Source organism: Euprymna scolopes, chromosome 33, assembly GCF_053919585.1.
Source record: "Euprymna scolopes isolate OS-2025 chromosome 33, ASM5391958v1, whole genome shotgun sequence".
In the NCBI taxonomy this organism is placed as follows: domain Eukaryota; kingdom Metazoa; phylum Mollusca; class Cephalopoda; order Sepiida; family Sepiolidae; genus Euprymna; species Euprymna scolopes.
In genome coordinates this window covers 82997689-83019401 of record NC_136514.1, presented here as the reverse complement: position 1 = coordinate 83019401, position 21713 = coordinate 82997689, and the positions used below count along the sequence as shown (strand labels likewise).

General features: G+C 33.9%; 1 pseudogene; it reads left to right on the top strand.

Annotated features, from left to right (window-relative positions):
* Window positions 1–20815: 20815 nt before the first annotated feature.
* LOC145258554 (U2 spliceosomal RNA) lies at window positions 20816–20940 on the top strand (annotated as a pseudogene).
* Window positions 20941–21713: the final 773 nt, after the last annotated feature.

The window sequence follows — 21713 nt, the reverse complement described above, 5'->3', positions numbered from 1 at the left end:
TAGTGGCAAATTTCATCAGCTCAACAAATATGTTTTCAGAAATGGGAGGAGGCGATATCCGGCTACGATACAAAAATACATATATATATAAATATATAACCAAAGCTTACAACAGAAATAATATAATAAATATATAAGTAAAATAAAATATTTCTGCAGGACTGCCATGCTCTCTCCGCCATCTTAAATCCACTTTTGTCTTCTATTTTGAAAAAGAGAGGTACCTTTCTCTCGAAATTAATCAAATTTCCACACCACCCACGGACTTTACATACACCGGACATACCAGCAACTTCGTAATAAATAATTATACATTGAAGTGGAGAATGATAGTCAAATAAAGGTTAGACACTCCTCTATTCAGCCATACTCGTCTATATCTGTTTGTTTTTCTTTTTTTACTTCATCTTTTCCGGTCTTCCTCCGCATTGTTTTTGGCTTTAATATATATATATATATATATATATATATATATATATATATATATATTTCTTTACCAACAATGCTTTAAGCAAACTACTACCTACTCTTATAAAAATATTTCTACAGATATCTATAGTCTCTAAAATAGGGACACAAGCAAACAGATTGCTAATGTCATAAGAACACATAAATTTATAAACAACCATAAACTTTTGAATAAAGTCTGCAAAATAAAATGAATCTTTAAGACTAAAATTAGAAAATTAAAAAAAGAAGCTGCAAATATCTCATATTTTTATTTCATTACACCATTTTTTTTTTAAATGTCCAAACGCATTTTATTTCCTTTTGATGAATTGATTGTTGCTATTTCTTCTGATGCGTTAAGGGCAAAATAGATTCAATGATTTATATAATAATTAAGTGATTGATTTTGTGCTACGGGACAGATACTGTCAAGAATTGTAAGTGTCAATTGAATTAAAGGAATAAATTGTAAGATGGTTAGCATCATGAAAGTTGGAATGCAGACTTTTGTCATCCATTCATTATATGCTCTGCAATTACATTGAGCTTCTTAAATAAGGATTGGTATATATAAAAAGGAAATTTAAGTGCATAAAGAACATTTCCATAGGAATATATATATATATATTCTTGGCCTGAAGACGTAGTCCCCCAACGCGGGTGATTACAGAAACATGTATGCACATATGTAGCCATTAATGTTTGTATAAATACATTTAATATATATATATATATATATATATTATATATATATATATATATATATATTGGAGATGGTAATTAATAAAAACTGAAGAAAGTGCTCAATACTGTTGTAGAGCAACTCACCACGATACGCTAAAAACTTTAACACTAAGACTCGAATTTTAAAGTAATCCCCACCTCCCACCCCCACATATTCCCCTTCTCCTCATGTATCCCTATGCCCTCAGCCACACCAGAAATGAACTTCCCAGACCCTTCCCCACAAGTTCCTTAAACCCCAAAACTAAAACATTATCGACATACCAAACGCTCCCCCACCTTCCCTCCTTGTGCCCTTCCTCTCTTCCTCTTCCGCCCTCCTCGCACCCCCTCCCCCCGACCTCATCCACTCTTCCACTCTTTCATCCCAAAATAGCGAACATTTCTGTAAAAGTCTGAGGACGGTACAGACGTCCAAAAAAAAAAAAAAAACGGCCGTGTAGCCGAAACAATAATGTAACTTAACAGAAAGATACGGTAATAAAAAATAAAACGTATATATATATATATATATATATATATATACATATATATATATATATATATATATATATATATATATATATATATATATATATATATGATTAGTTTTTTTTTTTAAAGAAATCCAGCAGAGTGCTCAATTAAAAGAAAAATCCGAAAAATAGGAGCGTATTTATATTTATATTTTGTGTGTAGAAAGTTGTAAGATGAGAAAAGTCATTGGTACCGTCGGTTCCAAGCCCGATACTTAGGACCGTTTAAGACATCCATATCAAGCTCTCCTCAGCCAACACTCATCTTTTTTTTCTATCATATAAATGGATCAAGTAGTTCTCTTTTTTTATGAAAATCAAATTTTATGAGGAAATGAGATATTGATTTGGTCTTCCATGTTTATTAAAGGGAGATAATTCAAACTGCAGATTTTAGAATTAACCTTAATGTCTGATAGACTATGGATCGCTAAAACTAAAATTAAAAAATTAAAAAACAAATTTATATCTATCTACCAAACTACTCTGTCAATTTACAGTTTACAGACTAGAGATTTGACATTAGGGGTATTGAAATTTGGGAAAATCTTTTTAATCGGTTTTAGGCCAGAGATGAGTATTGGCTGAAGAGAGCTTGATATGGATATCTTAAACGGTCCTAAGTATCGGGCTTGAAACCGACGGTACAAATGACTTGTCTCATCTAACAACTTTCTGTACACAAAATACAATATATATATATATATATATATATATATATATATATATATATATATATATATATATATATAGTTTCTTTTTTTATCCTAAGCGAGGATTTATTTAACTCTTTATTCATCCATTTATTAATCCTTCCTTAGATCTCTCATCAAAACGGTTAAAACTATTTGACCCCCCCCCCTCCAGGAAATCCTGATTACCGACCCAATCAAGCAACGAGACGTGTTTTTCTGGCGAGGAAAACCTAATCTTGCAATTTCAACGACGCGGCGCAAACCGAGTGCGCTTTGATTTGATTCGCATCCGTTGTTCAAATCTGATTTCCGGTAAAAAGCACGCATGCGCGATGATTCGTACTTTGACTTCCGGCTAGTAAACAAAAACGAAAACGAACAAGTAGACAGATACTCTCGGCAACAGCCATTAATTTTGCGCGTTGAACAATTTGGAATGTTTGTTTCAAACTTAAGCGCGGCGGATTAACGAAACTACTATGTTGAACAAGATTACGTACAGACCATCTAACCGTACTAACTGATGTTTAAATCTATAGAAACGTTATTTTTAGTTCAGCGTGACAGACCAGCAAGCAATGATGAAGCTACTTTCAATTTAAGCATGATTGGCTAATAAAATAAATGGTATTTACAAACTGAAAGGAGTGTAATTCTGTTTCTAATTTTTTTTTTTTTTGATTTTCTTGAATAATTTGGATTATTCGGACTACTGTTCTCATCTTAAGTGTTATTATCACAGCGTTTTAGCTGTTTTATGGTTAACCGAGCAGCGACGCCATCTTGAAAACATGCTGAAGGGAAATAATAACTTCAAATAATATAAACTTGCGAGATTTTTAAAAAGCTATTTCTTAATATGAAGAGGGTAGAGGAATTTGAAAAACTCAAATTCACTCTAAAATGATTTTCTTCGTTTGTCTATATACATATATCCATAAAACTGAGAATGTGTGTGTGAGGACATTTCTCAACCTATATACTCAACTACATTTTGATCTACACACTTGAAATTTGGTATATAGTGTATTCAGATATGTGGAAAATTTTTAATCCGTTTTCATCCGGACAAAAAGTTGTGCTAAGAGGACAAAATTGAAAAATTGGTACGTGGGAGGTCATTGGATTTTTATCTGTTTTTAATAGTATCACGACTGCGCATGCGCGGTCGTGAAATGTGACCGTATACTTATGTTAAATCTTGGTTAGAAAACACTCTTTAAAAATCATGTCAAGCTTGTGTAATAGTTATCATACTTGACGTACTGTCTATAGGTTTTGGTTTCGATCTCAGCTCGAGTATTTTTTTTTTTTTTTACTTGCCATATGTGAACAGTTTAGAAAAAACATAATACTCGCGTGCATATATCTCAGTTTCTTTCCATTTTTTTTTTTTTTAAACTTCATTTTTTTCTTTAATGGAATTTAATGTTACGTTTAATATGTACGGTATTTCTGTTTATAGTTAATAAGAATTCTGCATTAATTAAAATATAATATTTTGCTTATTTTTAGACCGGGCAACGACGGGTAGCCTGCTAGTATATCTATAAAAAAAAATAAAAAAAATAAAAAAATAAAAAAGTGAATGTGTGTGTGCGTGTGATAATTTTTTATCTACAGACTTAAAATTTGGATATAGGATATTCAGACATGTAGAAAAATTTTAATCTGTTTTCATCCGGAAAAAAAAAAATCTGCAAAGACGCCATAATTGAAAAAATGGTATGTGGGAGTGATCTGATTTTTATCTGTTTGCTAACTGTTTCACGAATGCGCATGCGTGAATAGTTCACATTACAGATTACTTATGTTAAGAATAAATAGTTTGAAAACACCTTTTAATTTTCGAGTCTCGCTGGTCTAGTGGTTATCGTACTTAACTCACAATCTTTAGGTTTTGGTTTGGATCTGTTTCTGCATTAATTAATATTTATATGACTGGGCAATGCCGAACGCCCTGCTAGTATTACGGTATTTCCGTGCAAAAATGTGGTGTCCCTGGAATAGCAGGTTGTCTGAAACATGAGATTATGATATTAGGCTATTCATAGAGCGGTAACTAACAAGAGTGATGTCATATGGATCGATTTGTCTAATGCATATGGATCGATTTGTCTAATGCATATGGATCGATTTGTCTAATGTATATGGATCGATTTGTCTAATGCATATGGATCGATTTGTCTAAAGCATATGGATCGATTTGTCTAATGCATATGGATCGATTTGTCTAATGCATATGGATCGATTTGTCTAATGCATATGGATCGATTTGTCTAATGCATATGGATCGATTTGTCTAATGCATATGGATCGATTTGTCTAATGCATATGGATCGATTTGTCTAATGCATATGGATCGATTTGTCTAATGCATATGGATCGATTTGTCTAATGCATATGGATCGATTTGTCTAATGCATATGGATCGATTTGTCTGATGCATATGGATCGATTTGTCTGATGCATATGGATCGATTTGTCTAATGCATATGGATCGATTTGTCTAATGCATATGGATCGATTTGTCTAATGCATATGGATCGATTTGTCTAATGCATATGGATCGATTTGTCTAATGCATATGGATCGATTTGTCTAATGCATATGGATCGATTTGTCTAATGCATATGGATCGATTTGTCTAATGCATATGGATCGATTTGTCTAATGCATATGGATCGATTTGTCTGATGCATATGGATCGATTTGTCTGATGCATATGGATCGATTTGTCTAATGCATATGGATCGATTTGTCTAATGCATATGGATCGATTTGTCTAATGCATATGGATCGATTTGTCTAATGCATATGGATCGATTTGTCTAATGCATATGGATCGATTTGTCTAATGCATATGGATCGATTTGTCTAATGCATATGGATCGATTTGTCTAATGCATATGGATCGATTTGTCTAATGCATATGGATCGATTTGTCTAATGCATATGGATCGATTTGTCTGATGCATATGGATCGATTTGTCTAATGCATATGGATCGATTTGTCTAATGCATATGGATCGATTTGTCTAATGCATATGGATCGATTTGTCTAATGCATATGGATCGATTTGTCTAATGCATATGGATCGATTTGTCTGATGCATATGGATCGATTTGTCTAATGCATATGGATCGATTTGTCTAATGCATATGGATCGATTTGTCTAATGCATATGGATCGATTTGTCTAATGCATATGGATCGATTTGTCTAATGCATATGGATCGATTTGTCTAATGCATATGGATCGATTTGTCTAATGCATATGGATCGATTTGTCTGATGCATATGGATCGATTTGTCTAATGCATATGGATCGATTTGTCTAATGCATATGGATCGATTTGTCTAATGCATATGGATCGATTTGTCTAATGCATATGGATCGATTTGTCTGATGCATATGGATCGATTTGTCTAATGCATATGGATCGATTTGTCTAATGCATATGGATCGATTTGTCTAATGCATATGGATCGATTTGTCTAATGCATATGGATCGATTTGTCTAATGCATATGGATCGATTTGTCTAATGCATATGGATCGATTTGTCTGATGCATATGGATCGATTTGTCTAATGCATATGGATCGATTTGTCTAATGCATATGGATCGATTTGTCTAATGCATATGGATCGATTTTTCTAATGCATATGGATCGATTTGTCTAATGCATATGGATCGATTTGTCTGATGCATATGGATCGATTTGTCTAATGCATATGGATCGATTTGTCTAATGCATATGGATCGATTTGTCTAATGCATATGGATCGATTTGTCTAATGCATATGGATCGATTTGTCTGATGCATATGGATCGATTTGTCTAATGCATATGGATCGATTTGTCTAATGCATATGGATCGATTTGTCTAATGCATATGGATCGATTTGTCTAATGCATATGGATCGATTTGTCTAATGCATATGGATCGATTTGTCTAATGCATATGGATCGATTTGTCTAATGCATATGGATCGATTTGTCTAATGCATATGGATCGATTTGTCTGATGCATATGGATCGATTTGTCTAATGCATATGGATCGATTTGTCTAATGCATATGGATCGATTTGTCTAATGCATATGGATCGATTTGTCTAATGCATATGGATCGATTTGTCTAATGCATATGGATCGATTTGTCTGATGCATATGGATCGATTTGTCTAATGCATATGGATCGATTTGTCTAATGCATATGGATCGATTTGTCTAATGCATATGGATCGATTTGTCTAATGCATATGGATCGATTTGTCTAATGCATATGGATCGATTTGTCTAATGCATATGGATCGATTTGTCTGATGCATATGGATCGATTTGTCTAATGCATATGGATCGATTTGTCTGATGCATATGGATCGATTTGTCTAATGCATATGGATCGATTTGTCTAATGCATATGGATCGATTTGTCTAATGCATATGGATCGATTTGTCTGATGCATATGGATCGATTTGTCTAATGCATATGGATCGATTTGTCTAATGCATATGGATCGATTTGTCTAATGCATATGGATCGATTTGTCTAATGCATATGGATCGATTTGTCTGATGCATATGGATCGATTTGTCTGATGCATATGGATCGATTTGTCTAATGCATATGGATCGATTTGTCTAATGCATATGGATCGATTTGTCTAATGCATATGGATCGATTTGTCTAATGCATATGGATCGATTTGTCTAATGCATATGGATCGATTTGTCTAATGCATATGGATCGATTTGTCTAATGCATATGGATCTGTGCCTAATCAGTTACTTCAATTATCCCATCAGATGCATTGCATTCCAGAGGGAATACGCAAGTTTCTTGCAACTTATTTTCGATGAATTTCATATGCGGTTTACCACAAATTACTACACGACAAACTGGATGAGACTCGAGGTGGGAATTTCAATGGCAGGTACAGTGTGACCTATACTTTTCGGTCTACAATGCAGATAATTCTCAAAGCAGGAGAAAGAAGGCAACCCCTACTAAATAGAGATAGAATGCGAAATGCCATCACTGAAGGCTTTCATGATCCTCACATCAAAAGAAACCGTAACCCGGAAGTTACTCAGTGTAATGGATGAACCGATAATTTGGTCTAGAATGATCTTAAAGTCTAAGAAGTCCAAAAGCTTCTTTCTCAGGAAGGCTGGTTGGTTAGTTGTTGTTTTTGTTTTTTGTTTTTTGTTTTACGGCATATCAACCCTTTTCGGGTCATTTAATGCCGAATCCAATGATTTTGAAAAAAAAAATTTTAATAGAATAATTTTTTTTTTTTCCAAGTCGGTTTCTATTTACCGCATAGTTGGGGCCCTAACAGGTACTACCACTCCGGGTCAGAGTGGTACTGGGAACAATGGCAATTAAAGGGTGGCTCCACACTCGCCAAAGTCCGCAAGCTGGGCCTCACCATCGGATATAGTTTAAGGTCTTATCCAGGACCCTCGGAAAGGGAAATGTACACTAGGACGTATGCTTTGTAGTGGTCAGAAAATTCCTACTGTCTTAGAAGAACCGATAAAAAAAGACCCCAAAGTAGCAATCAAAACGGTTAATGAGAGATTAAAAACGATCGGGTACTGTCCACTGACAGATAAATACAAAAGAATGGTGATTATATTTTAAAATGATGTTCTTTATAAACATAAAAACATTTTATCAATTTACGTGGTTTTTGTAATATGATTTGGTTGGTTGGCTGTTTTTGTTTTACGGCATATCAACCTTTTTCAGGTTATTTAATGCCGATTTTGTAATATGAATCGTCACAAGTACATACACCATACAGACTATGTGTATTTGTTGTTATACTAGAGAAGAAGCAAAAAGATATAAACCATTAAAAAAATTCTTCAGAAAACAATTTTAATGGTTTTACTTGCTAAGTTTTGGTTAATCAGCATAAAAAAGAATATATTAAAAAAAAAAAAGTTTGAAGCAATTGAATTAACCATAAATAAAGATTAGGAATATGCAAAGGAATTGTGGTTATATTAACAAATAAAAATGCAATATATATATAACTGTGTATTCATGCTGTTTCAACAGCGTCGGCGACCCCAGTTCTCCAAATTGCAGAGCCATGGTAATCTCGGGAAGACAAGAAAAGACGGGAGTTTCCTGTTGCTTTCCGTCTTGATGTGAGTTAAACATGTCCTCATGTGAGTTAAACATGTCCTCAAATACTAATGTTGGGACGATTGATCGGAATCGGAATCGGGAATCGGAAAAATCCGAAAATTTGGTGGTATCAGAATCGGTATCGGAATCGGTATTGGAATCGGAAAAATTGATGATTATTTTCCGATGCCAAAACGATTCTTTTACTTGTCTTTTTTATTTGATTTTGTTTAAAGTAAAATCTTCCATTGCTGTTAATAATGATAAAATAATAAATATTTATTGATTTTAAATCACCAGTGAAGCTAAAATCGATAGATCATCTTCCGCAAGTGTATTTTGACGCTTATGAAAATATCTGCATATTTAACATTTGTGTTTTTAGGAAACTCGGAGAAAATAACAATCTTATAGTTAAATAATTAAAGATTTATGAAGAATCAGAATAGGTAATTGTATCGGAATCGGTAAAAATAGTGGAATCGTCTCATCAATATCAGATACCAATCTGGAAATTTCTACGGCTCGACGCGGTGAACCTATATAAGATCCAGGTACGTCCAAAGATGGAGCACTGTTGCCACATGTGGCAACAGTACTCCTAGAAGCTCTTATTCTGCTTTGACAGAGTTCAAAATAGACTCCGTAGCCTAGTAGGGGATGACTTTATCACTTCCCTGCAACCTCTTTCTCACAGAAGAGACGTAGCGAACCTGTCTCTGCTTTATCGTTATTTTCACGGCAAGTGCTCGTCTGAACTCCAATCTATGGTTCCCCCTCACCAATCTATGGTTCCGCCTCACAAAACTTTCACGAGAAACACTCGTCTAGCTGAAAATACTATCAATAATTTCCCCCACTCTTTATCTGTGCCTAAACCCAAACGTAGATTCCATGAACCAATTTTCTTTCTTAGAACTGCACGACTGTGGAGCTGTCTATCGTTTGCCTGCTTTCCAGCTGACTACAATACGGTTGTCTTCAAGTCCAATGTAAACAAGTTCTTGATGAGCCGTTTCACTTAAGTTAACAAATTTACCGAATTTCCATTACTGACAATTACTATATTGTTCAATTGACTATTGTACACTCTTCAAGTCTTATCCTCGAGTGGCCCCTGGGCCTTGATAAGTGGTCATTCCCATGCAAAAAGAAACATAGCGTCTTGCCTGGCAAAATGGCCACCCATCTGGTAATGGACAGGCTCATCGTTGCTCAACTTCAGTGATCTGGAAAGAACCGGTGTGTAAACTTGATTGAGCTGTATATAACTCTAGCAGTTGCTCAATAAATTGTCGGGTCTCTGCATATAATACTTTTCTTTCTATTGCCCCTCTCTCTCTCTCTCTCTCTCCCTCTCTCTCTCTCTCTCTCTCTCTCTCTCAAACACACACACACACTCTCTCTCTCTCTCTCTCTCTCTCTCTCTCTCTCTCTCTCTCTCTCTCTCTCTCTCTCTCTCTCTTTACATTTTTATTAGATTGACCAGAAATTTCTTGCGGAATTGCTAACTTTGATTTCAAATGATACATTTTCAAATAGGTTTTCTTTATAATAATTTTACTTTATATGTCATTATAAAGAGCGTTTTTCGCTCGATCTAATCGTCGAAATAAAAATCGTTTCAAACAACATCCGATGACCAACCACTACGCTCAGCATCTTCAAGACTCTCGTCGCCGCCACGAAATTTTCTAAACCACCATTGTGCTGTGCGTTCAGTAGTAGTTCATATCGCGAGTTGTTTCATTGACTTTTCAGCTTAGCTTTAATTGAAATAAGAAAATTGTGCGAATTTGCTTTGTTCTGTATTGTATCCACCGTTCTGAAAAAGAGACATAATTGTTTTAAAACGATTGAAATTATAACGATTAGAGAGGGCGGAAAACGCTCTTTAAAATGATTAAGTAAAACGTATCATAAAGTAAGCTTATTTGAAAATCAAATCATTTGAAATCAAAATTAAAAATTCCGCAAGAACCTTCTCATCAAACACACACACACACACACACACACACACACACACATATATATATATATATATATATATATATTTATATATATATATATATATATATATATATATATATATATATATATATGTATATATATATACTAGCAAAAATACCCGTCGTTGACTGGGTTCAAAAACAGCCTACAGAAAATGGACTCTGATTTATGAAAGTATGATAGGTTATGAAAAGGAAGGTATCAAAACCAAAGCAAAATATGATGAAAGTAAAAATAAAATAGATAAACTCCATAATTTATTATACCATACCTGTTCACACTGAAAAACTTATCATAATAATTCTGCGAATCTATATTAAATAACCTTGTTAAACTTTGTGACATATTTCCATTCTATGGAGGTCAGGCGCGAACGAACACCCCATACTTTTATTATACCATATTTCTTCAAACTGAGACATAATTATCAAAGTATACTTACGCAGATAGATATGGAAAGTCTTTATTTAAATTTTGTGCCTATTTCCATTCTATGGAGGCCAGGCGCGAACGCAGACCCCACAATTTTATCATACCATCCCTATTTAAGTTAAAGCATACTTATCAAAGTATTCTTATGTGCATCTATATCAAAAACACTTATAAACGTTTTTTATTAATTTTTAACTTTTTTATTCCATACTTTGTTGACCAGGCGCGAACACAGACCCCACAATTTTAATGAACCACCGTTCTGCCAGATCAAACATACCCATTCCTGTGTCTTCTATCATTGTATGTAATCCGTTTTTTAAAATAGTCAACCATACAGGAGCATATTCGTGATCACACACACACACACACACACATTCAGCTTTATATATATATATATATATATATATATATATATATATATATATATATATATATATATAACTACTTAATTTACTCACCTAAAATTAATATACGAAAGTATAAATTTATGCGTAAATTTTAACTATTTACTTCAAAAGTGGTCAATACGTAGGTAGAGCTAGTTAGTTATAAAATATATATGGCGATTAAGCTACACTGAATATTCCGCGTTTCATGCACTCTAGGATTCTTCATTTTATAACTTACTATATATATATATATATATATATATATATATATATATATATATATATATATATATATATATATACTTCTAGAATAATAATTTCAAGGTAATGAGTGGTTTGTGAAGCCTAAATAATATGCTGTTAATACATTTAATATTTCATTTTTATATTTTAATATTTCAAGCGGTCCTCTGCTCTTGATCAAAAAAATGTATATATATATATATATATATATATATATATATATATATATATATATAGGGGGTTAGAACAGTAGTCTTAAGAGCAGAGTGTATTTTAATGTGATAGTAAAATTACTAATTTAATTAAACTACAAGAAAAGAACAGTGCCCGTTGTAATTCAGATATATAATAAGCTCGATAGGCAAATATCCTAGAGCTACTTTAATATTTAGTAATGTGATTGATAATTTAAAATTCAAATTAGAATTAAAAATTTAAAATCTGTTTCATAAGAAGGAACAACAACAAAGTCAATAATTTGTACGATCGTTTCGGAAACGATGTTTTTATTGTGATAGACATTAAGTCACGAACAATAATTTTGACATATAGTTTTTTTTTAAACAAAGTCTCCTCATCAGCAAAAGTATTGGGTGGGTTTCTTTTATATATATAAAAGACACCATAAATAAATCTAGCGTTTTTTTAAGTGAGGCACATGTATCTTTTAATTGTTCGCCTTTTGAAAACCGTAATTATCGTCAAAGCATTCATTTGGATGTTGATTGAAGCTTATAAATGTACGAAAAAAGTTGAACTAAAGTCGGCCAATTTAGCTAGCATACGCAGATCATCATATAATGATTAGATCACTCTGACAGACATTAAAAAAATTTTTTAACTAAATGTTTAAATTTCAACGATATTTCTCGCGGTTAACGGTGGCCGAATGGATTAGGTCCTTGCTAATGTAGTCAGAAATTGCTTCGTTGCCGGGTTCGAATGGGTCGATCGCTGTTAATCGTGACACCCTGCACTGATGATTCCCTAAAGGATGAAACACTAGTATCTGTAGGTATTTAATTATTATAGTAAATAATTACACACACACACACACACACACACACACACACACATATATATATATATATATATATATATATATATATATATATATATATAGTGTGTCAGGAGGCGATGAAAAAATCAAATAAAGTGGTCGATCGTGGATGTGAGATATACAAGATAAGATACAGATGTTTAGTTCAAAACTATACATACATATTCAAAAGGCTTACCAGTGGTTTTGCCGTTTGAATTTGCGTTGATTCCATTCAGCCTCTTATGGTTGATTCAACGGAATGAAACCACTGGCACGCCTTTGAAATATGTATATGTAGCTTTCAAATAAATATTTATAAACACACAAACGCACACACATATCTATATATCTATAAAAGTGAACGTGTCTGTGTATCTGTGTGTCTGTGTGTCTGTGTGTCTGTGTCTGTGTCTGTCTGTCAGTGTGTGTGTGTGTACATTTCCCTACGCAATAACTCTTTCAATTTTAAGTCTACAGACTTTGTTATACAGGGTACTGATATTTGGGAAAATCTTTGTGATCCGTTTTCGGCCAGAAATTTGTCTGTTAAGAGGTCAACGTTCAACGATTTGACCTTTGATAACTCTACCAAACTCCTCCGACAATTTTGGGTCTAAACACTTGAAATTTTAGATATAGGTTCCATGGACATGGATCTAACTTAATAACTTGATTTAAGCCCAAAACAATAAATGTTAAGGGGTCATAATAGGGGTCAAAGTTAAAAAAAAAACAATTGACCTCTGCGGTCTCTACCAAATTACTCAGATAATTTCTGGTCTGAACATTTGAAATTTTACATAAAGAGTATTCAGAGATAAGGCAAGCTTTTTAATCGGTTTGGGTCGAAAATTTTTAGTTACCAATATATAAATGTATGTATGTATGTATGTATGTATGTATGTATGTATGCATGTATGTATGTATGTATGTATGTATGTATGTATGTATGTATGTATGTATGTATGTAGAGATTTAGAAGGCTATCACAACACGAGAGAAGACGAAAACAAGTGGCGATTTACAAATCAATAAGTACACACATATATGTCTATATATACATATATTTATTCAATTCAATATCGATTTGTAAATCGCCATTTGTTTTCGTTTTCTCTTATCAACACCGACTATATCTCATTCATCGCATTGTGATAGCCTTCTAAATCTCTACTACATACCTATTCCACACAACACTTCAAGCAAACTACATATCAATTGTATGTATGTATGTTTGTATGTCTGAGGTGACGGATTTTACCAAGATCAGTATTGTTTTGAAGTTCGACCTTTCAGAGAAAAATATCGAAAAAGTGGCTTCCCCTTCAACTAGGCACTTTTCTACAGGGAGGGAGTCACTTTTTCGCCGATATTTTTGAAAGTCATCCTCTCCTTTCGATTGTTTAGCCTTAGCCTACGTCACTTCCGGTTTGGCGGTGGTCGTAACAGCAAAGACGTCACTTTTTTTTCCCCCCGTTCTTTTCCTCCTTCACGGTACGGGTTTGAGCCTGCCTTCCTACTACCACTTTTTTTTTTTTTTTTTGCTCAACATACATATCCAAACACCCAGGCTGAAATGCTAGTATATATATATATATATATATATATATATATATATATATATATATATATATATATATATATATATATATATATATATATATGCTATTATGAGATATATTCGTTCGTAGACAGCTATTTCGTCACGTCCGCCTCATAAATAAGTGTTGTTTTTCTCTTTCGCCATTATTCTTTCTGTGTTTATGAGAAATATATTGATTTCACGATGTATTGCTGTTGTTTCTGTGGACAGCAATGCCGCCCACGCTTTTGTGATCGACTCGCTTCAAAAATGAATAAATTTGCAATGGCTTTGCCACTGACCGATCGAACTGACCAATCAGTGGCCGGTCACCTGAACTGCTACCAATAAAAGAAACCGACACACTGAAGGACACACCTCCTTTACGTTTGATGTTCGGCGACCGATTTTTCTCCGTGTTCGATTTTCGGTCGATTTATTCGATGATCGGTTTTTTGTTTCGTCTTTCTTCACCTCCTCCTCTTCCTTCGCAGTCACTCTCTGTCTCTTTTTACATCTCTCTCTCTCTCTCTCTCTCTCTCTCTCTCTCTCTCTCTCTGTCTTTCTCTCTCTACCCCCCCCCACACACACTTTCCCATTCTTTCCCGCTTTTCCTACAGTGCGATATATATATATATATATATATATATATATATATATATATACTAGCAAACTACTCAGCGTTGCCCGGTCATAAAATACGCTTAAAATATGATATTTTGATTAATGCAGATTTCGTATTTATTGTTATATCATATTCGACGCAATATATATTAATGATTTTAAAAGTTAAAAAAAAAAAATAAAAGGCTCGTGCGCCACCACCGAGAATCAATACCAAAGCGTTTAGCTTACGATTTACGTTTTCTGTTGACGTTAATGCCTAAGCTATAAAGACATGTTTGCCACAAGTGTTAAAACTAAAACATGAACCAATAGCTATTACGTTACGCATGCATATTCCTAATGCCGCCGTTCGACTTTTACCTGGTAAATTCCATTTTTTTTTTTTTCACACTTTTGCACTGATTTTCATCAGCAAAAACCTAAATATAAACTTTCGCATGGATTCGAATACCCTATATATTAATTTCCATGTCTTAACATGTTACTGTGCTTAACAACATGGACTAACGTTCACCAACAGATAATGGCTATTCACAATAAAATGGTAATTTTATAAAATGTATAATAAAAAATAAAAAAAATAATAAAAACAGACAACCGAACAAACTTAATTTTATATATAAGAATCCTAAAAGTTTAAAATAAAAATTGGCCTATAAGAGGCATGGCAGATTATCGTTTCATGTCTTTTTCAATAGTCTGATGCGTTAATGAGTCTCTAGGTGATCCTATAGAATTTTGAATGCCGCATGCCTTATATTATAGGCCGTGATGGTACACATTCAAGTTTATAAATTTCAGATTCAAAGTAACTTGAAATAAATTACGTCGTTGCCTCTATCGCTGTCTATAAATATTTGGATTGTTCGAGTAATCGTAAAAAATAATAAACTCATATGCTGGACTTTTTATTGTCGTTGAAGCATTGACAAAGTCAAACGAACACCTTGGACCAGCACGATGGATGAGACGATTTAACGCACAAAAGTGCATATTTATAAGTATAGGAGTGAGTGTTTGTTGGGTTTTATAGAGATTTGGATTTTTTTTTTTTATAGAGATTTGGATTTTATTTTTATAGAGATTTGGATTTTTTTTTTATAGAGATTTGGATTTTTTTTTATAAAGATTTGGATTTTTTTATAGAGATTTGGATTTTTTTTTTTTTAGAGAGATTTGGATTTTTTTTTATAGAGATTTGAATTTTTTTTATAGAGATTTGGATTTTTTTTTATAGAGATTTGGATTTTTTTTTTTTTTTTAGAGATTTGGATTTTTTTTTATAGAGATTTGGATTTTTTTTTTTAGAGAGATTTGGATTTTTTTTATAGAGATTTGGATTTTTTTTTTTTTTTTAGAGATTTGGATGTTTTTAATAGAAATTTTGGATATACCTTTATAGAGATTTTGGATAGAAATTTAGATATATTTTTATAGAGATTTGGATTTTTTTCTTCTTTTTAGAGAGATTTTGGATGTTTTTAATAGAAATTTTGGATATACCTTAATAGAGATTTTGGATAGAAATTTAGATATATTTTTATAGAGATTTGGATATTTTTTCAATAGAGATTTGGATCGGAGTTGGTCGCAAAGCAGGACTAACAGTATGTAATCATTATTTCTTTTCTTTCTAGAGTGGTTTCGATAAAGAAAGGAAAAAAGAAAGAAGAAAAGAACAGAGAAAGAATATTCAAACGTTAAGATAAGGAAAACAGAAAGGAGGGGAGGAGGGGAAGGGGAGAAGGAGGAGGAGGAAGAGAAGAAGAAAGAAAGAAGAAGAGGAGGAGGAGGAGGAGGAGGAGGAGGAGAAGAAGAAGTAGAAGAAGAAGAAGAAGAAGAAGAAGAAGAAGAAGAAGAAGAAGATGAGAAAGAAGAAAAAGGAGAATGAGGAAGAATAAAGAAAAAGAAAGAAAGAAGAAAAAGAAAGAAAGAAAGAAGAACAACAAAAGAAGGAAGAAGAAAAAGAAAAGAAAAAGAAACAAGAAAGAAATAAGAGAAAGAACGAAAGAAGAAGAAGAAGAACAACAACAACAACAACAACAAAAAGAGGAAGAAGAAGAGGAAGAGGAGAACGAAGAAAATGAAAGAGGAGAAGAAGAAAAAGAAAGAATAAAAAAGAAAGAAGAAGAAGAAGATTGATTGTTTTGTTTTACGGCATATCAATCCTTTTGAGGTTTATTTAATGTTAAATCTAATAATTTTAGGACAAAAAATTATTTTATGTTCAAATTTTTATTCGTGAAAGAAAAAAAAAACAATTTCAAACTTTATTTTGCAGAAAATCAGATGAATAAAAAACGAGGGGGGAGGCGGTAAAAGGTTTGAACGCAATACTTTGGCAAATCTACTTCGGATTCTTTTTAATTGTTTTAGCAACTGCCGCTGTTTAGTGGCATCAATTTTAAAATAATCGATCTAAACGATTTGTACATGTCGAATGAAAAGGATTTCGAATTACATTTTATTTTCATCAATCGATATCGAAACACGTCGCACTTGCCGCCCGGGGATGGAAAAGGGGAGGGGGGGGGGCAGATTTGATGGGCGTCGATGTTTCAAGCATATTTCGTTAAATGAAACGGACATTCTGTGCCTCATTCTGTGTTGAATACGTTAGAGGAAGGGGGGGAGAAGAACGAAAATAGAAGGAGGAGAAGAAGGAGGAGGAGGAGAAGGATAAAAGAAGGGGAAGAAACTAGATGGTAGAGTCGGAGGAGAAGATGAAACTAATAAAAGAACGCACGCGAGTGGGCGATAGGGAAAGAAAAAAGCTGTTAACAAAAAGGAGAAAGAAAAAAGAAAGAAATGAAAAACGAGAGGAAATAGAAGAAGATGGAATAAAGTAAAACTAAAAAAAAAAAAATAGGAAGGAAAAAAATAAGATGCAGAAAAGAAAAAGAATGGGTTTTAAAAGGAGAAGGAATATAAGACAAAAAGGAAATTATGAGAAAATGAACAATAATAATAAGAAGAAAAACAACAAGAAAAAGAAGAAGAAAATGAAGAAGCCGGAAAAGAAGAAAGAAGAAGAAGAAGAAGAAGAAGAAGAAAAGGAGAGAGAATAGAAAAAATGAAAACGGTGAGCAGATAAAGAAAGAAAAAGAAAAATGCGAAAGAATGAAGAAGAAAAAAAAGACGAAGGCGAACAAAATGCAGAAAGAAAGAATGTAAAAATGGAAACAAAAGAAAGGAAAAAGAAAAATAAGAAGAAAAGGTGAATAATGAAAAGAAGGAGAAAAAAGAATAAGAATAATATGATGAAGAAGAAAAAGAAAGAGAAAAGGAAGAAAAAGAAGAAGGAAAAGAAGAAGAAGAAGAAAGATGAAGGATATGAAGAAAAAAGAAGAAGGAGAAGAAGGAGGAGGAGGAGGAGGAAGGAGAGGAGGGGAAGAGGAAGATGAGAATGAAGGAAATGGAAGCGGAGAAAGAAGAAAAAAAAGGAAGAAAAAAGAAGAGAAAAAGGAAGATGAGAATGAAGAAAATCGAAAAGATGAAGAAGATTGATTGTTCTGTTTTACGGCATATCAACCCTTTTGAGGTTTATTTAATGGAAATATACATATATATATATATAGAGAGAGAGAGAGAGAAAGGGGGGGAGAGAGCGAGACAGGGAGACATGGGGCGCGTAGATGGGGTAAGTGTGATTGTAAGACAGTAGTTTGTATTTGGGAAATATTCTGCGGTGCATATAAGTGAGAGAGAGAGAGAGAGAGAGAGAGAGAGAGAGAGAGAGAGAGAGAGAGAGAGAGAGAGAGAAAGTTTGGGGCGTAAAAACCAAGATTTTCCAGAACATATTCAACGACGTCTTCTCCAATTCCGGCTACTGCTGCAAAAACACAGTCCGTTATTCTGTCGTTCCGAGCACGAACACACGAACACAGGACGAAGATCGCAAGTGCACACGTTACGTCCCCTCACCCGTTCCCTAATTTAACTAGCAATATATACGAACTAGCCGAAATACAAACCTACGAATGCGTAAAATAAAAAGTCACGAAACTAATAAACAAATTACACAGGTTGGCATTCTTAGGTCTAATTATTTTACTAGACATGTTTATTAGGATTTTGAATGCCTATTGGAGAGAACTTGGATGCCTACCATGCACTTCTCGAATGGTAACAGAGCGTGGATACGCGTATGGCACCTGTATGTAAATGACCGTAACGTGTGCGAAATGACGTCACGGCAAAGAAAAAAATTGATTATATTATTATTATTATTATTATTATTATTATTATTATTATTATTATTATTATTATTATTATTATATTGACCAGGATTACGTTTGAGAGAGGGCCACAATCATGTTGGAGACACCTGGGTGACGTAACAATCGAGAAGAAAAGTCACACATGGCTGGAGAAGGAGGAACTATGGTCTTTTCTAAAAACCGAAAAAATGAGTTGAATGTCTTTCCTCTTCTTTTCTTGTGTTCCTTGCGACGGAGTCTACAAAGTTTTGGGTCCCTACACGTTTAAACGTGCGCAACGTTATAGAGTGTCTTAAGTCTCCCTGCACAGGAGTTTGTCAGGACAGTCTGACATGAGGCTACTTTCCTCTACAAATAAACCTTGACTAAATATTCAAAATCGCATAGTCTTCGCCGTCAAAATAAGATCTCCTCAGTATAAGAGAGAAAGAAAGAGAGAGAGAGAGAGAATGAGAGAGAGGAAGAGAGAAAGAATTATCCGCATACACGTGTTAAACCTATCTCTGCTCATCAAATTACTATACAAAAAGATACATGAATTCACTAGGTTAGGGAGACTATAATCGGGTGTGCATAACCGCTATACTATGTGGCCCCAGTTAAAATCGCATGCTATTGAGAATTTTGTAGCGTTAAAGTTATGTCGATTTTTAGTTTTAATTTCAGCGATAACTTATATTCGGTATGATTTACTTTCTCCTGGAAGATAGGAACGTTGTCTCCCTTGGATATGAATAATCGCCCCATATTTTCGGACGAAAACAAATATTTATGACAATGACGTCGTATTCCTTTTTGTTTGTTTATTTGTATGCTTTTTTAACAATATACGTGATAAATGACGTAAAATCAGATTACGTAATATGTGACGCAATACGATATACCGTCACATACGACGTCATAGCGGATCACATATATAAGGAATATTTTTAGACATTACAACGCCGAGTATATATAATAAAAATAATGTCGTTTTTTTTTATCATATTTCATCATTTATTGATCGAATTCGGAATCCGGAATCGGAAAAATCGGAACGTTAGACGCATCAAAATCGATATTGAGATTGGTATCATAATCGGAAAAATATTGTACATATTTTCCGATGCCAAATACGATGCTTCTAAATATCGTTCTTCTTTGCTTTTTAGTCGCGTGCAAGCAACTCTATAAGTCACTCCATCGGTCGGTCGGTCGGTTGGTCGGTCGATCGGTGAGTCAGTCTGTCTGTAACACTTTTGTGCTTGGCCTTTTTTGTTAAGATCAAAGGTATGTTGTTAATAGAGGCTGTTCTTGCTTTTTAAGCTTTTCTTGGCCTTTTGGAAACCATAAAAGTGTAGTATCTGTTCCGGCAGATACTGCAAGCTAGGACCATATGTGGGGGAAAGCCCACATATAAGACCTTGGTCAATGTAGGGGCAACCCTTCATATCAATTATCACTATCCAGCTCCCCTACTCCACGGGGAGTTGGTCCCCATTTCCCCTTCACTCCTCACATTAAAAATCGGCCTTGTGCCTAATTTGCTCGGTGGGAGAGCAAATAAATACCAACCCCACATATAAGACCTTGGTCAATGTTGGGCAACCCACATGCCAATTGTCACTACCCAACTCCCCTACTCTCCGAGGAGTTGGTCCCCATTTTCCCTTCACTCCTCGCATTAAAAATCGGCCTTGTGCCTAATTTGCTCGTTGGGGGAGCAAATAAATACAGCTTTTCTTGGCCTTCTGGCCAAGATCAAAGTGTAGTATCTGTTCCGGCAGATACTGCAAGCAAAGACCATATGTGGGGGAAACCCTACATATAAGATCTTGGTCAATGTAGGGGCAACCCTTCATACCAATTGTCATTATCCAACTCCCCTACTCCCCGGGGACTTGATACCCATTTCCCCTTCACTCCTCACATAATTCAAGTCATTCTCCAGATCATTCAAGTTGTTTTTGAAGGATTCCAGTTATTTTTTAAGCATCCAAGTCATTCTTAAGGTCATTCAATTCATCCTTAAGTTCATTAAAGTAATTCTAAGTCATTTACTTTTTATTTAAGTCATTTCAGGCCATTTTTCGGTCATTGTAGTTTATCTTTAAGAATTTCATGTCAATCCTACAATTACGTATTCATTCATTGCACGAGAGCACGCGACTAATGGCTATCGGCCTTGTTTTTTTTTTTTCAAGCAAAATTTTTCAAGCAAAATTTTTTTTCAAGTACAATTTGTTTTCAAGCAATATTTCCCAATGAAATAATAAAATAATCAATTTTCATTGACTCTGAATTACAGTAAAATCAAAATCTATACATAATCTCTCACAAGTGTGCTTTTACGCATGATAAAATATCTACACATTTAGCACGTGTTTTACGGTAATCGGAAATGGAGAACAAATCTGTTGTTACGCATTAAAAGATTTATAAAGAATCGGAATCGGTAATTGTATTGGAGTCGGGAATTTATTACGATATCTGTAAAAAAAATAGAATCGTCCAATCAGTAATATATATATATGTGTGTGTATGTGTGTGTGTGTGTGTGTGTGTGTGTGTGTGTGTGTGTGTGTGTGTGTGTGTGTGTGTGTGTGTGTGTGTGTGTGTGTGTGTGGATTTAA